The sequence below is a fragment of the Lycorma delicatula genome, chromosome 2, assembly GCF_047948215.1.
Source record: "Lycorma delicatula isolate Av1 chromosome 2, ASM4794821v1, whole genome shotgun sequence".
In the NCBI taxonomy this organism is placed as follows: Eukaryota; Metazoa; Arthropoda; class Insecta; order Hemiptera; family Fulgoridae; genus Lycorma; species Lycorma delicatula.
The window spans coordinates 31,178,673-31,196,397 of record NC_134456.1 but is presented as its reverse complement, the minus strand read 5'-3'; the positions used below and the strand labels follow the sequence as shown (position 1 = coordinate 31,196,397).

General features: G+C 28.0%; 1 protein-coding gene across 1 annotated transcript in view; it reads right to left on the bottom strand.

Annotated features, from left to right (window-relative positions):
- Positions 1–16,753, bottom strand: part of Sox21b (SRY-box transcription factor sox21b) — a 121,969-nt gene extending 105,216 nt beyond the window's left edge. The window contains exon 1 of the mRNA XM_075357829.1: positions 16,602–16,753. The gene's annotated coding sequence lies outside the window, so the exon portion shown is untranslated. The remainder of the gene's footprint in view (positions 1–16,601) is intronic.
- Positions 16,754–17,725: the final 972 nt, after the last annotated feature.

The window sequence follows — 17,725 nt, the reverse complement described above, 5'->3', positions numbered from 1 at the left end:
TGTTTAAATTTTTAAATTGTTTGCAGTTTGCTGTATATTCATTTAAAATATTTATTAATGGGGTTACTGCTTTTGGTTAATGGTAGAATTTTGACATTTAATTATTTAGAATATATTCACAAAAATAAATTTAATACTGTCCCTTTCGAAAAAAATAAATTCTGTTAATACGCTCAGAATTTGTTGCAAAAAAAATTTTAAACTATGAAAATTAGAATCGTGAACAACAGACAACTTTAAAATTTTAAAGAGATTCTTCTATCAATTTGAAGTTCCTGGTACACAAAATTCGAAAAAAGTCCTTATCTGCACTATAACTTAGCGCCGTTTCATCGGCAAAGGCTGTGAGCTTGCCTTTTAGTTTTTTTCATAAAGGTCATTAATGAAAATTAGGAACAGCTCGGTCGAGCTATGAACCCTGTGTCGTACCCACATTTTATTAAACCATCGGTGCTCAACATATCCGAAATAAGGGCTTGTTGAACCCTATTTGATAAGAAGCTCGCGAATCGGTCATTGCAGACACTTCTTACATTAGCATTAATCTGTTTACAAGAAAGAATATCGTGGTCTTTCTGATGTCAACGTAGAGATGAAAAATAAAACATTGACATTTACTTATTCAGGATATATTTACAAAAAAAAAAATTATCTGCTCCATTTTGGAATAAAAAATTCCAGTTTATACGATCATGATTCATTGTAGCAAAAACTTTTAAAGATGAAATTTTTAAATAAAGAGGAGAATCGTAAATAAAAGACAGAATTTATACAGTTTTTAAGGGCCTTCTACTGGTTTGAAGGTCCTCCTACATCAAATGCAAAGTTAATTATTAAATATTAATGGATTTTTATAGAGCGTGAATACAATTTTATAGTTCACATTCCGCAGGTGAAAAGTTTTTAAGAGTTTTTATGAACATAAAAATAAAACCTAATAAAATTTTTCATAAATTTCGCACGTTTTTAATTTTTTATAGAGAGTTCGCTTGCTGGTTCGACTATATACCCAATCGATCTTCTACACATCTATATTTCCATGCAGTCTACAAAGTCGTATTTCCATATCATACGACGTTTTTAAAGTTTAATAGATTGTAATCCAAGTTAAATCATGTAGTCCAATATTTTTTATCATCATCTTAAACCATTTTGCGTCAAGAAAAACTCGAGACAGCCCTAATAACGTAGTTTTTATTTTATCCGTTTATAATTTAATAGGTAACTAAAATTATTTAAGCTTTTCAATTTACCTGTTAGCCAGCCGTAAATTCGTTTAAATTATTTTAAACTTTATATGTTTAATATGTAATATCATAACAACGCTACGAATTTTTTTTGCCTTAGCATTGTCATTCTATTATAAAATTATTTCAATCTCTACTTCGATATTTCTTACATCCAATATTCTGAGAAAATGATAAATATTTGAATAAACTTACGCAACAGAAGATGCGTATAATGAAATTTCATTTAATATAGTATGAACTTCATGTATTTCCGTTTTATGAATGTAAAGATTATATATTCAAAATTAAAAGAAAAGATGCATTAAAAGCAAAATTTTTAACAGCTCTTTATAACTGAAAAAGCTGGAAGAATGTTTAATTAAGTATTTTATTCTTATAACACTTAATTATATCTTTTAAAATAATTTGTATCTATAGGTTTAAGCAGTGTCAAAAACATATTCGTAACATAATATTCCATGCAGTGTATTTATTGTAAATAGTAATGTGTACAAGGTGATATATTTAATAACACTGAAAATTTGAAAATCATATCTTTACTTCGTCAAAGTAGATCGAGTGGTTAAGGAAAAGATTACTAACGATATCGGAAGTAATATTCCATCTGACCATATTCATCTTAACTTATTCGTATTGTAAAATGGAATAAAATGTGTTTCACGATGGAAAATAAGTTGTTTTTAACTGTAAAACTTTTAAATTATACTTTTATCCTTATTAACACATGAGGCTAACTTTTAGAACGTACTTTATCATTATTATTCACAATATAATTTTGTTTAATTTAACGGATTACCAACACATGTTTTTTTTTTATTATAATAACAACAAAGGTTATTATTGAATGCATCAATGTTATTTTATAATGGGCCTACTTGTTAAGTTTAGGAAAGATAAATGTGTTTACACTATTTACCTATTTATTACGCTGTACTTATCTATTTATCTATTATACTTGCGTCATTTGAATAAAACGTACAATTATATGGTACACAATGAACACTGAAGAAACGAAATAAATGTCTGTCAAGTCAGAGACAGTGTTTGACATAGCTCGTCACTTAGATAACAAAATACAAGGACATCTGGCTAAGCATACTTATTTATTTATCACTATATACATATATATTATAATAGATATATTAAATGAATTTATAGTGCATTATTGCAAGATTTAGCCTATTATAAGCTTGGTAGACTAGAGAACTTTATTAAAATTAATCGCTTCTCGGCCTCTTGGGTAAGTTCAAAGTGTAAATATTATTATTTAGTTAAAAGCATTTAAATAAGTATTCATTAGACACGATATTAGTCAGTTATTTATAATTAGGATTTTACAAAATTTTAATCTGTATTTCCAATAAATTGAATATGGGTTTTTTGTTAAGTTACAATTAGTTCACGTTTTGTTCTATTTCTATCATTTTGTTTGGACGAAATCTTTTGTTTTTTCGTATTTTTTCTATCAATATCAAAGAAGCACACGAAAATTTTATATATATAAATACAGTGTTCAAAAAGTGACGCAACCAAATGGGGAAATGAGCAAGTTACAATAGTTGCAGAAAGTGATATCCATTATGCGATTCACATAATTGAAAACGACGTTGCAAGCTTTTAAACACATTTTGTAACATTTTTTGAGGATTTGCAGCAAAACATCGTTCAATTTCGCTCTGCAATTCGGAAATGGTGTGAGGATGAGTTTTGTAAGCAGCAACCCTAAGGTATCCCCACAAGAAAAAGTCAGGAGGGAATAAAGCAAGAGACCGAGGGCCACAACCCCTTCGAAATCACTTGTCCATGAAAAACACTGTCCAAGAAAGTCATAGCGTTTTTGGCTGTATGAGCGGTAGCATTTTCCTGCTGAAACCAAGTGTACTCTAGCCGGTCTGCAGATATAATGTTACAAATTTTTGCACCATCTTTATGTAGCGCTCATTGTACACTGTACCGTGAAAGAATGTCATGACAATCGCCTACGTGACACTGCCTACCAAACACCCACTTTTTGTCCGTTCAGAGAAGACTCGTGAAGTTGATGTGGATTTCCGTGTACCAAATTAGTGAATTCTGTGCATTCCCGTATCCGTGAAAGTGGAACCGTCCCTCGTCAGACCGAAATCAATCATAGAGTTCTTCCCCATCTGTCGTTACAGATGACATGAACCACCGACGGGAAAGCTACACGTTTTCCAGTGTCTGCAGGTAACAACAGGAATTCTATACGGATGCATCTTTAAACACTTGCGCAATGCCGTGCGGGCATTACAGACTGGTTAGATAGGCTTCATATAGACTTCTTGGGACTAACAGAATATGCAGCTTATACGTCGATCAACGTTTCTGGTGTTAGCACTTTCGTTCGACCATTTTTGGCTGCATCTGTCACATTACCTGCCTTTTGGAACTTATCGTGCAGCCGCTTGATGGAGCACCCACATCATATTTTTCTGTAAAGGCATTCTGTGTCTAGATATAACCGGCACATATAATATATTAGGAGACAATGAATATTCTCTGTTGTGCCCATTTTTCCACAATCAAACCAACAACAAAAGGAGTAAACATTCTTTCATAAGGTTTCGTCACTTTTTGAACGCTTTTTATATATCATCCGCTTTCCTAATATCGACCTAGCGAAGTATAGAGGAAAATTCAAACGTTAGTGGAGTTACTACCTCGTGTACTTGTGGATCATGAATTCAGTTTACTGAAACGTATCATTTTTTTCATTTTCATTTTTAAAAATGAATTCCTGACTGAAATAGCTAACACTAAAAAATAACAGACAATCGTCAATTCATCTTCTTCGAGGAATTGCATAATTTGAATCGCTTAATAGAAGGAAAGAAATCGAGTTTTATTTCGTTTTTCACTTTTTATTACGTGAGAGAAAAGAACATAGTTTAGATTTCATGTCTGTACAGCTGTAACGCTGTAAGAAACTATGATGGGAATGTACTCTTTTCTAAAATTATCGTTTAGATTTTCAGCAGGTTAAATCGAAATTTTTTATTTACTCTATAATCCTTTTTTTATTCCGTTGTTAAAATTAAGTGACGTGTGTAGATTTAACGTTGTTAAAAGCAACACATAATTATATATAAAAACAAAATTCTATCGAAATACTTGTGCAGCAACCGAAATAGTGGTTTTTGTTTGTTTTATTTAATGGCCCCAAATATTGGTTACTCCCGTCAGAAAACTTAAAAAAACATAATTACGCTGATTTCTTTTTATAAAATCTCTTACAATTATACATTGTTGAAATAGCATTACCAATGAACCTTTAACGAGTAACTTATAATTTTTACAGATTTTCTTCAAATAAAATGAACTCATGAGAATAATGCAAAAAAAGTTTTAAAATTATATAAAAATCAAGTTTTTCCATAAAGTAGTTTATATAAGTTTTCAAGAGACTAGCTTTTTCTTTCGGGTCAAATTACCGCGATGTGATTCAGGCTTTTCTCATAATTTTAAGTTGTTATAATGTTTACCATCGAAAATGTCAATAGTATGTATTTTTATACAGAAAAAAAACCACTTGATAACGTATTTACATAGATTCGCATATATCATCGGTAGTTTATATACATCATAAGTAAACATAACATTGTATTTTCTTATCATTTACTATTCTTAAAGCAAAGAATATTTTTATCTTTATTAAAAAAAAAAAAAAAAAACATGAGACCAAAACTGCTAAAAACGTTTTTTTACCGAACACGAATATGTGCAGTATAATTTTCGATGTATTCTACAGTGAGAACATATTTCGTGGCCCAATTAAAAAAAAAAAAAAAAACTCTATTGCTTTAATATTCTTGCGTAAGGATTAGTGTAACATACCTGCAAATATTTTTAAAAATATCGAAACATCTGGGGAAAATTTTTCAAAGTGGACGCATAATGTGATGGTAGAATGTAATCTCATGTATGAAAAATTTTATCTGAAAACTAATTTAGTTGAGGATTTTTTATATTTTTAATATTAATTAAAATAGAAGAATTTATTTACCTAAAAATCATGAAGGTTTATTTTTCGCTGTATAAATAAATGTTATTTTGCTGCAATTTCTTTTTCGTTATCACGTATTCAGTATTCAACGCACTAAATAGTACAAATAAATATTAAACTTATTAAAGGATTATAATTATAATAAATATATTACGGAACTGGCTGCATGTTAGAATATTTTTTTAGCAATACAGAAAGAAACGAAAGTTATTAAACGTAGACTCATAGGAACTAAGCGATTAGTTCCCAAGATAATAAATTTTTCCAGTCTTTCAGTACGGACAGCTAACTGGTGGTAACTTTCAAATGTAGGCTAAATAATTTTAATAACATGAGAAAACAGAATGACAATCAACAAACTGTACTAAAAAGTTATTAGTTGAAACTTGGGTAGAAATGAATGAATGAAGTGTATTCCTTAATAAAGATATATACACAAAGGATGTAATTAATTGTTTTTTACTATTATAAAAGTTACTAAATAATTCAGTATAGCCTTACATCGATTCACTTTTTCCCTACATCGACAAATTATAAATAAATTAACGAATAACAACAATAGATGCTGTTTAAGTCGTAAAATAAAATAATAAATTGTAGAATACCAAATAGATTTTATTAAATCATTAGAATGAATGAAGTGAAAAGTTTATCTGGGATGTTCCGTTATTTATAATTAACTATAAAATAAAAAGTAAAGAAAATAATTCAGTACCATTTAAAACTTCTAGAAATAGATAATATTAACATAAACCAGACTTTTAAAATATTACCGTTATGGGTCTCTCATTGGAATATCTCAAAATATTTACTATTAGAGTCAAGGACAAGTTTGTCAACTGCCAAATTTAGTTTTCTGTCATCTTGGAAGGTGCTATTTTTATCACACATACACAACAGATGTACAGCGTGATATTAAAATATGGAAACCGATTCTTATTTCAAAACTGAAGGATACTAGGACGTAGAAACAAATGCGGATCTACATAATTACAAAATCACATCACTATTTTTTGATGCGATTGAAATTTTTTCTTCACCATCGTTCATCCGCCATATTGAATCAATTTTTCTTAACAGAGCTTTTTAAATTTTGAGATTTAAAAATTTGTATTACAAATTTAAATTAGTAAATCAGCTGTTACGTAATTATACCGCCAATTACTATTATGTTGAAGTAAGAAGCCAAAATGAGAGGTTTATTAATTTTGACTGTTTTAACTGTCAGGATGGATGTTGTGAAAAATTACAACCTGTATTTTAATATTTAAAATTATTTTTTAAATAAATTTATTTATTTTTTAATTTATTTACGATCAAAAACATTTAATTAAATTTTAAAATTAAATATTGTAATAATTCTTTGATGGTTTGGTTTCAATTAACCATACGTTTCGGAGGTGGTCGACCTGAGTCTGTTCCAGAATACATGTTACCGGCACATTTACATTTAAATTGCAACTACGTCAGGCCTGGCAAGCTAGTAGCAATAATTGCATTTGCCTATACCCACACAACCAGACCCGGCAGCAGCTGGAAAATTTAAATATATATATTAAAAATTAAAGTAAATAATATCAACTTACCGAGCAATTTAATTTTAAGAGTGTTGCAAATTATTATTTAATATTGTAAAGGCTGTTATTATTATTGTGTTGGACCATTATTATTAGTGTTGGGCCATTAATTCCAACATTAACTATTTAAAGTTTGTTATTGGATGTAATTTTGAAGGTAACACGAAAAAAAGGTTACTACGGGTGTTTTTTTTATTACCGCGTTTTTACTGTTTATGCGAATTTGATTGCGTATGATTTGAAAACGAAAACAGTTATCGAGAAACGGTTTCCGCCATCGTTTCAATTTGTTGTTAAATTTTACATTAAAGTCTTGTATCACCCGTTCGCATTCCTATTTAAAAAAAAAAATAGTTTGGTCTAAGATTACAGACAAAATTTTTAAATATACCATAAAGTAATAGTTTTGTAAGTATGAAGATCCACACTTTTTTCTACCTACTAGTATCACTCAGTTTTTAAATATGAAGCCATTTCTATACTTTAATATCCTTCTATATAATAACATAAACCGTATAATATTTTGATTCGAAAGATTAATTAAAACTTCATAAATGAACATTGTTTTAAACAAACAATTACGTCACTTTGAGCTTTAATTAATTAATTATGAAATTACATTCCTATATGTGTTGCAAAGATAAATATTAAAAAAATTAAGCTTCTTTTAAAATTCCTTACGTTTGTTAATCGATCCCTTTTATGATTGATTGGTTGTTAAACATTCCCTTTAAAATGTCATTCGTTTAAATCAAGCTGCTTTGAAATCTGTTTATCAACGGGCTGATCTATTGAGGATAAAGGTGCGTATGAATTAGCATTTAAATCTTTTCTCCTGGGCTAACCTTTTTCTTACATAAATCACATTGAACGTACATATTCCGTAGCCAAAATGAACCCAATAAAATTACAAGTTATTTATTTATTAAATAGGCCGTTAGAAAGACGTATAAATTATATCTATAATCATTATTTTTAAAACCTTAACGGATTTTGTTTTTTACTCTTCATAAAGCTGTATTTAAATAGAAATGATTTAAGTATTATTTTAAATTTGTTCACCAGATCAGAGAACCGCAATGAGATACATTCACTTTAGTAAGTAAAAAAAGCTTGTTAGCTGCTCAACTTCTTGAACCGCTAAAATAATGGCTACCTAAATAATATTTTTTTCCAAAATGTCCATTATATTAAAAAAAAAAAAAAAACACAAAGAAAGCAGTTAATACATCCAACTTATTGAAGAAATAATTGTAAATAAGTGGTACACCAGTTAAAATAATTAAAAAAACAAACTTCTATATAAACATGATACGTATAATTTATACAATAATTTTCATCGTTAATCTTACTTTAAATTTTAATTCTCCAAAGAAGAAATAAATAAAATTTTGTGTATAATATTGTATAATTTCCCCAGTATTTATTTATAATTTATATTATATAATTGTACACTGGGCCGGTCTAGTGGTTAACTCGGCGTCGCAAATCGGTTATTTAACAGCTTATTTTCGAAGTGGAAGGTTTTGAGGTTGACATACTAACGGAACGCAAAAGTGGCGGGAGTTTCACAAATTTCTCCCTTCGAATCGCAGAGCCTGGACAGTGTACCTTGCTGCTGTATGATTCTGTTAATCGAGCGCGTTTCAGGTGTTTATTTTAATGTCGGGTCAAGTTTAAAGTTTTGTTTTAATTTAATGGACGGGTTTGAGAATAGCGTTCCGTATCCGTTTGAACCAGCGTTCTCAAACCTATTTCTGGGTCCCACCGCGGGAGACTAGGCTTTTAAAACCTTGGCTTCCAACGTAATTCCCCTTCAGACCGTCCACTGAAGTCCTTTCGGTGCTAACGCTTCATAGACCAGCAGGAATACGCCACAACGGGGCACTACGTACTAGTAAACGTACGGATTTGAATAGTAGACAGTGGATACCGGTGTACTTTGATGGTTGGGGTTCAAAGGAATGGTCGGCCTGATTTACATGTCCTTACATATAATTTTCACCTCATCGGGTCGTGGGGGAGGTTGCTTATTGTTCACTAATTGAACACATTGCATTATACGCATTAGGAAAATAGTTATATAATTCGGTAAAATTCTTTTTTCCTATCCACCTCTTAAATATATTTTATTACGCGCAATTTAAACCGGCATCTGACTTTATTTATTATTGTGGAAATTAAGATATATCAAGTTTTTCAATGGATTGAGTTCTTGTAAAAGAATGAAAACAGGAGAGCTGAGTTTTAACATTTATTTTTCTTTTCTTGTAGATCAGATCGTTATTCTGTTGATTTTTCTTATCTATTAGTGCAATAAACGGAGATAATATTTTATTTCATTTTTTCTGAACTATAAAAACAGACACTATTTGTACTCTCTTTAGTGAATAACATTGTTCCATGTACATTTCATGTTATGTAACCGTTTCGCGTATAGTTCTTTTCCGATGGTTTTCTTTCTGTTGTGTTTGGACACGAATTGTATTTAAATCTAAGTTACTATAAATAAATATAACATTTTATAAAATCATAAATCACGGTATCCTTTTCATATTTACAGAATTTTTATGCCTTTCTTAATTACATGTTGCAGTTGGAATTTTTTGTCATTCGTAATTATATAACGAGGTGTTCGAAATACATCGGCTTATAAATTCACGCCACCAATATGCGGTATAATCTTTACATATCTTATATTATTCATCGACTTTACTAGTTTTTAAAAATCAGTAGATCGGTTAAATGAAGAGAATTTTAAATTCGATAACGTATTATGTTATGAGAAAGCGTCCGACTACATTCATGTATATATTTCTCTTACTTTACTGAATCTATAAGTTATAAATAATAAAATATATATATTACTGTTTTGTAACATGTTAGTAAATTTTATCATTATTTAAAATATTCTTGATTATTAAATAAATTCAAAACTGATTACTGTTTTAACTTATAACATAAAAAAATTATCTTATTATTAATAATAATTATTTACTAAAACAAAACGTCAGAAGGAATTTTGTATAATATCTGTTGGGTGGGAAAAATTAAATTGTGTGATATTTAACACTTTTACGTTCCGAGCATTTATTTTTTATTTTTTTCATAATTATGGCATGATATTATAAATATATAAAACTATAAATTGATTATTCAAAGAAGATAAATCTGTAACAGTTTTGATATTCATCACAAACGCTAACAGGATTGTCTACAAGCGATTGGTGCCAGTATATGACTGATTGGTCACGAACGAACAATACAAATAAATTACATTATGATGATAATAATAATAACAATATTATTGATTGTAGTACTATCAATAAATACGTGTGGAAAACAGATGAGCCAGGAATTTTTATGTACCCGGAACATTATACAATACAAAATAATGATTTAATACAATTAAAAGTGATTGTTAGTTAATAGAAGTCGAAATCTTTGCATTAATAGAATTTTCTTAAATATAATTTTTGATTATTTAAAAAGATAATAGTTAAATAAATGTATGTTAATTGTAACAACAGAAATGCAATTAGAAAAATAGATAAGTCCTCAAATTTTAAATGCAAATATATCTGAGATAACATTTAAGCGACGAAAAATTTCAACGATTATAAGGCAACGCGTTAGGATAATTTGAATATATGAAGAAAAAAAAACAATATTCCATTCTATATAATTACTAATAATTCTAACTGCATCGTATAAAAAAATAACAATGAATAGCTCAAAAAAATTCCCTTATATCTAACTGTGGTCAGTTTTTGATTGAAATTCTTAATGGTAGTTATTTATTCTCCTCAATTTCTTCATGGTGAGACCGAATTATAAAAGCGTCTTGCTCGCGTGCGTATGTGAGCGTAGATATAAAAGCTGTGTATTGGTGATTATGTGTATACGGCTTCTGTGTTCTCTAAACAGTAGTAGCTTTGTTGTCGGGCAAGAAAATACAAGGTCTTCAAGAACAACACGATTAATTTGACCCCTGTGGAGTCGAAATGTTGCTTGTACAACTTTAAGGTTATGTTACGCGAGTGATGCTATGTTAATGCTGAATATATATATATAAGCTATCTGTTATATAGATCTAGGAATTCATTTGCTTTACGTCAGTTCAGTTTAAAATAAAGGAACACAACATCGAGGAAAACATAATCCTTTCAAATTCATATAATTAAACGCGCGTATCAAATTATTCGTTTTGTTACGCTACTGCATTTTTAAACATCGATAAAAATTTTGTTATACTCAGTCGTCTTATAATGAATTAAATTTTGTTATAGTCTGGTAAAAATGTTAATGTACAAATGAAGATAACAAACAGCGCTAAACTTTTTATCAAGTCCTTAATAATTTGAAATATATGGGTTAATACGCCAAATCACCTGCCCAAACAATACTAAAAAAAATATGTCTAGATTTATGCAAATGGCTTTTGAAGCTCTTTTTTTTTAATTTTTTGTTTTATCGAAATTTTCTTCAGGGTTTTTCCTTCCCATGTTTAAAATACCCCATTAATTTAAAAACATTTTAATTGTATTAACAAGTAACATTTAAAATATTAACTAAAGAATTGACAGCGAGCTAAAATTGTATATGACGCGGCTATTCCGGTGCTTTTATACGGTTGTAAAACCTGGGTTTTAAAATTTAATGATCTGCACTTTATTCAGACTGCCAAAGTTGTTTGTTTCTGCTGTGTGTCAAGAGTATGTCCAGTCTGGGTAGAATCAAAAACAAACGATTTAAGGGTAGTTTCTTTCTATCCACGACAAGAATTTTGCTTACAGAGAGAAATGGGTAACACGTTTGTTAAGAATGTCGGATGATGAAATACCCAAATAAACTTTAATCTACGCACCGGTTGGAAGAGGATAAAGAGGACATCCGAGGAAACGCTGGAGGGACGAAAAAGGTCTGTGAAATAACCCGGAGAGAAAATGATGATGATTATTTATGAGCTTTTTAAAAAATATTTTTGGGAAAGAACGTTAATAGAATAACCCCACAAGTTATCGGGAAGTTTCCTTGTATACTTGGAATTCATAATTTTCATTTCTATTTCATTAATTTGACATAACCAAAAATCATCAAACAACGGAAGACGATGTGGTCGTGAGAAGCTTTTGTGTTCAGTCGGCTCACACTGCGTTATGCGTTTGTAGAGCTCAATTTATAAGTGTTTTTGACATATGTATATATATGAATAAAAAAAAGTGTTATGGTAAAAATTTACCAGAACGGTTAAGCTTAAATTAATTATTTACATAATTACATAATCAAGGTGAAAATTGTTATACTAACATTCAGTCTTTAATCGCAGTGTTAGGCCTACATTAAGAAACAGATAATATAAAATAACAGTGAATCAAAATAAATTTTATTCTTCACTTAGAACAAAGTACTGTAACCGAATAGTTATGAAACATACAAACGTTTTTGGCTTAGTAGTTGTAAGACATAAATTTGTTAAATTATTATTAAATTATATATATATAATGTAAGATAATTTTATGCATGACTATTGCTGTTCTATTTATGATGTGCCTAATTTTCCAAATAGGTTGATAAAAAAAAAAAAAATGTTGCCTGTAATTAAAGATATAATTGATTGTAAACTGTTCATTTCCTTTTTTTATAAGAATTCAGTTAAAAAAAAACTCGAAAAATTCTATTAAACTTCATAACCATTCTTTTATTATTAAAATGTTAGAAAAATTATAACAAATTACGGCTAAGGAAGATATTTAAACCTACCGATGGATTTATTAAGTATTCATAATTTAATTTGTAGTTGATTTTAAAGGGCTTCAAATTAAACATAACGGTAATGCTTAAAATAATAATCCAGATTTTGGGATTATAAATTTTAGTTTCAAGATTTTATATATAAAATACTGCATATTAGTATTAGGATATTTTTTGGAAACCAACTTTTTTGTTCGTATTTTGAAAATAATAATTTAACTTCTATACCTTTTTTCTTTTTAGTGTTAGAACCTGTTGGTTGCGGATGTAACGACTGAGAACTTATAAAATTTATAATTTTTCATGAAACCTGCATTCAGACTTTGTTAGGTAAGCCTAAAAAATATATTTCTTTTATTATATTTCAAATCATCGAACACTGCTTTAATCTATATTTGCTTACTGACGATATAAATTATTTAATTAGCTAAATATCTTAGTAGCATTATCATATTATTTCCACCAATATATATCAGTTTTTTTTTAATTCAAGCATTAAACTGAAAATTTAACAGAAATTGTAATTAAAAATTTATAAGAAATCCGTTTTTAGTTTATTTTATTTTCTCCTTAGGGTATCTGATTTATAATTCCTGTTGTTTGTACACTTTTTTACAAAAGAACAGGCCAATACAATTTTAACAATTAATTTTTCAGTTGTATCAGTTGACCGCTTCCTAAGACTTTTCCAATAACTGTTATCAATCGACCAGGACTGAAATCCTGAAAAAAGAAACATCCTATGAAATAATTAAAACCGTTCATAATGCGAGTATAAATTTAAATATTACATCAAATTCCAGTGTAAATCTTTTACGTTAAATTATTACCTAAAATATCAGATTATAAAGTACGTTTTAGATTGTATTTGAATGAGAAAGTACATATGCAAATAGGAGGACTCTCTCATACTTTTTAATAATTTGAAAAGAATTTTTAGTGATTATTGGCGAAATTTTCGTATTTAACTTTGCTACATGTTAGGCTTTAGAAAATACTATAATTTTCTTATAAATGTAGAAATTCGAAGAAGGAAACCACAAAGGCAATATCTAGAAATGTTACATATTTTTCGGCTGTACTGGAAAGCGTATGGTACAATAGTTCCTGTATGGTATAGTATCTGTTTTTCGGCTACCTGAGGACTGATAAATAAAATATTCTGTATCTAGTATAATTATAACTACTTACTTTAAATTCAGGTTAGAGTATGACCTCTCTTTTCAGATTGTTCCGATAATTATTACTCGAAAAATTTCTTATAAAAAAAAGCGCTTCTACACTCTTAAATTTGATAGTATTTTAGATATTTTATTTACAAACACTGCCGTGAAATTAATTTTTAATCAGTTTTAAAAGAGATGTTTTTTTACCTGTAAAAACTTATATGAAAAACATATGTGAATAAAGATGGGCTATTTATTCGTATGCTTACTTTAATATTAGGAACTCTAAACATTCAAATAGGCTTCTTGGATTGAGTTTACAAGAAAATCATTTACCAAATCGGATTTTACAAAAGTTAATTACAGTATTGGTAAGAATCAAACCGGAAACCTTTTATGTATTCATAAAAACACACAAAATCTTATGGTGTGTTTAATAATAAATATGTATGAATTATTTCCCTAAAAGCATAAGTCTCTACTATAAAAGTAAACGATACCACCTGTTATGAAATGAATTTGAAATATAAAGCCTGTACTAAAATTTTAAGGCAATATTCAGTTGATTTGCAACTGTTACTGAATTTACCTTATAAATTTTGCTTAAATATCATATGTTTTGTAAATCGGCTCATAAAATAAACATTAAAAAAAAGATGATATAAAAATTTATTTTAACATAATAAATATATACTTAAATAAATATCTAATCACCAATACAAATTAATTCTTCAACAAATGAAAATTTCAAGGATGGAAATTTGTGTAATTTGTAATGCTTTGAATATGATATTGAATTTTAAATAAAATGAAGTAATCTATACTCGCAGGGTTCTTTTAAACAACTTTAAATTTATTTGGGTAGAAAGCGCGTTTCCACATTATGTTGAGAAAGAAATCTAGAATTGTTATGTTTTTTGGATACATTATAATCTTTTTCTTATATAAAATAACAATGTTAAAAATACTTGCTTACAAATTTTATTTTAAAAAAATGTGGATACTAATAATTAATAAATTATTAATTTATTAACAAATAAAATTATGAGGTATAAAAAAACTTACAGTAAATTATAAAAAAATAAATATAAGAAATCGAAGGTCATTAACACATATATCACCTCTAAATCAAATAAAAAATTGTGCTAATTTCCTATATAATTTGATTACAAATCATCAATATAAAATTAACTTAATATTTATTTTTCTTAAACCTAATAAACTGCACATAAAGCATAACCAAGTTATAAGTTTTATAAAATAGTATATATATCGTTTTATACTAATTTCAGGGATTACTTTTTCCGCATCATTATTTATCTATTAAAACTATAAATTTTGTTTGTTGATTAACATCTTTACTTTTAGGCCAATTTGTTGTAGATATTTTTAAAATTATAACTGGAAGGACAGTTATACTATTAATGTCAACCTAAAATTAGGCTTTCATTAAAATTGATATTTTTTATCAGGTGACGTCAAAAAAATAGCTGTGATCAACACTTTTTAATAAAGTAGGTTATTGTTTAATACACTAACAAAATAAAATATTTGCGTTTAATAATCAATTAAAAATTAATTACCAATTAAATTTTTAACATGAGTTCAGTGATATATATATATATTCGACCGCAATTTTTTTTATAACTATTCTAATAGATTTATTTGTTGTATTTTCTCCTCGATCTACTGAAATCATTCGTGAACACTTACTAAAATTCTTATGGTTGTTGTTTTAATCATATAATTATATATTATTTAGTAAGCTACACTTAAGTCGCAAGCATAAATTTTATTACAGTGCATTAAAGTATATTAATATTTAGGTTATATACTTATAAACACCGCATTTTAACTTCATCTTATTTCATTTTTTTATCGACTATAAACCGTAGACTAATAAATTAAACATTAGGTAGCGTAATATTAATTGTAATTATGGACTGAAATTCTGTAAGCAATGAAATTCTATGTATAATAGCCTTACTATATATTTCTTATACTGTGTAAAAATTTGCCATAGTGTAAAGCCTACGTAGTTGATAAAATTAATATTATTATTTCCTTATATCGTTTTATTAATTAATTTTTCAAAAACATTAATAAAATAAATAAATGTGTTAGGTTTGATTTAATATAAAAGTAGAATTCACTGGATAATGATTAAACTAGTTTTTATTATTAGCCTATTATGTTTCTAATTTAATCAGATGTAAATTCTAAAAAAGTTAATAAAATATACAGTAAAAATACAGTTGTGTATACATAATTACAACTGTTGGCCAATCATTTTAAATGAAGGTTATAAAAATTAGCAAAACATTTCTTTTCTGTAAAGTACTGAAAAAAGTAATTTAAAATTTATATTCCAACTCTGTGAGGGAAAAACTTTCAAAACTAAATCAGTATTTAGATAAACGCATAAAATTATTAATATGTGTGTTTAATCTGTTTGTATATGGATTTAATTATACATCTGTTAGAAGTAATGAAGAATAATTTGATCGTATAAAAAAAATTAGAAGCAACATATCACGTAATTTAACATAAATTTTAGTAATTTTTATACAAGTTTAGTAATAGTTAACTATTTATGTTATAATAATCTATCCTAAAAAAAAATTCAATTGAAAACGCTGAACCGTTAAATATAAATTAGCGATTTTCTTTTATTCGCTCTGTGACGAACTATATTTAACTAATAAATAATAAAATTAACGGCTATCAACATACGTTACAGTATGGTGCAACATAACCTAGATTCTCTATTTATAAACAAAATTACACTATTATGCTATATTTTTTCTAAAAAATTTAGTTAATTATTTACCTGATGTAATAGTCAGGGGTCCTCTGTTGAGGTAGGTCCAGGGCGACGGCAAAGGTTCGTCCACCGTGTTCCAGGGTAACAAAGAACAGCTGACAAGCGCGCGAACAGCAACCAAACGATACCTAACAACAACGAGGCGCAGCTGAAGTCGAACTGTGTGCTCAGAGCCGACTGATGGCCCCTCCCGCCCTCTCTTCTATCCCTTCCTCAACATCCCTCCTACAATATTTAAGCACCAATCAACGACACACCCGCCCACAGCTCTCATTGGTCGGACAACTGGACCAAATTTTGACACAAATATTGCTCTTATATGAAACGCTTGACGGTCTTCGCTCCTTTCTTACGCGTTTCGATTTCTGAATCTTTTAATGCGAGATTGTTTTTTTTTTTTTTATTTTATTTTATGTAATTTTAGCATTCTTTGTAATAAGTTGCTAAGTATCTTGATTGTCTAATACTGACATCAATACAGTAATGCAATAGTATTATAGCAATAACTATACTAGTATAAATTTATTTTTAAAATAATAAAATAAAATTAGCATATATTAAACATAGGAATATATATGTATTTATAACATAAGGATTAATGTAATGTAATGTAATCATTAATTTGACCTATACTTAACCCTAATAATAAATATTTATATAATAAAATAAAACGATATCCTTTAGAGAAATACCTGAGAGATCAAGGTAAATAGAGAAATACTGTGTAAAAGAGGTACAAAGTATAGATTAAGATTTTTATATAGTACAAAAATATGTCGTATTACGACAAAAATTACTGTATGAAACAAGTACAGTAAGAAATACACGCTTTCATTAATAATAAAAAAAGTTAATAAGAATAACTATTACGCATTTAAACAAGACTGAAAAATGAATTACCTAATTTATTGTAATTATTATATATAATAATGGTATAAGTAGAAGATTTAGCATTTTTACGGTTTCCCTCTTAAGAATATAAAATTTGTGGTTTATACATTTATAAAATATATTTTGCACGAAACAAATTACATTATAGACTAAAAACTGTATTTCAAAGATAAGAATATGTATTTATAAAAATAAAAGTAGCTACACTACTAGATAACATAACTGTCAGTTTCATTATC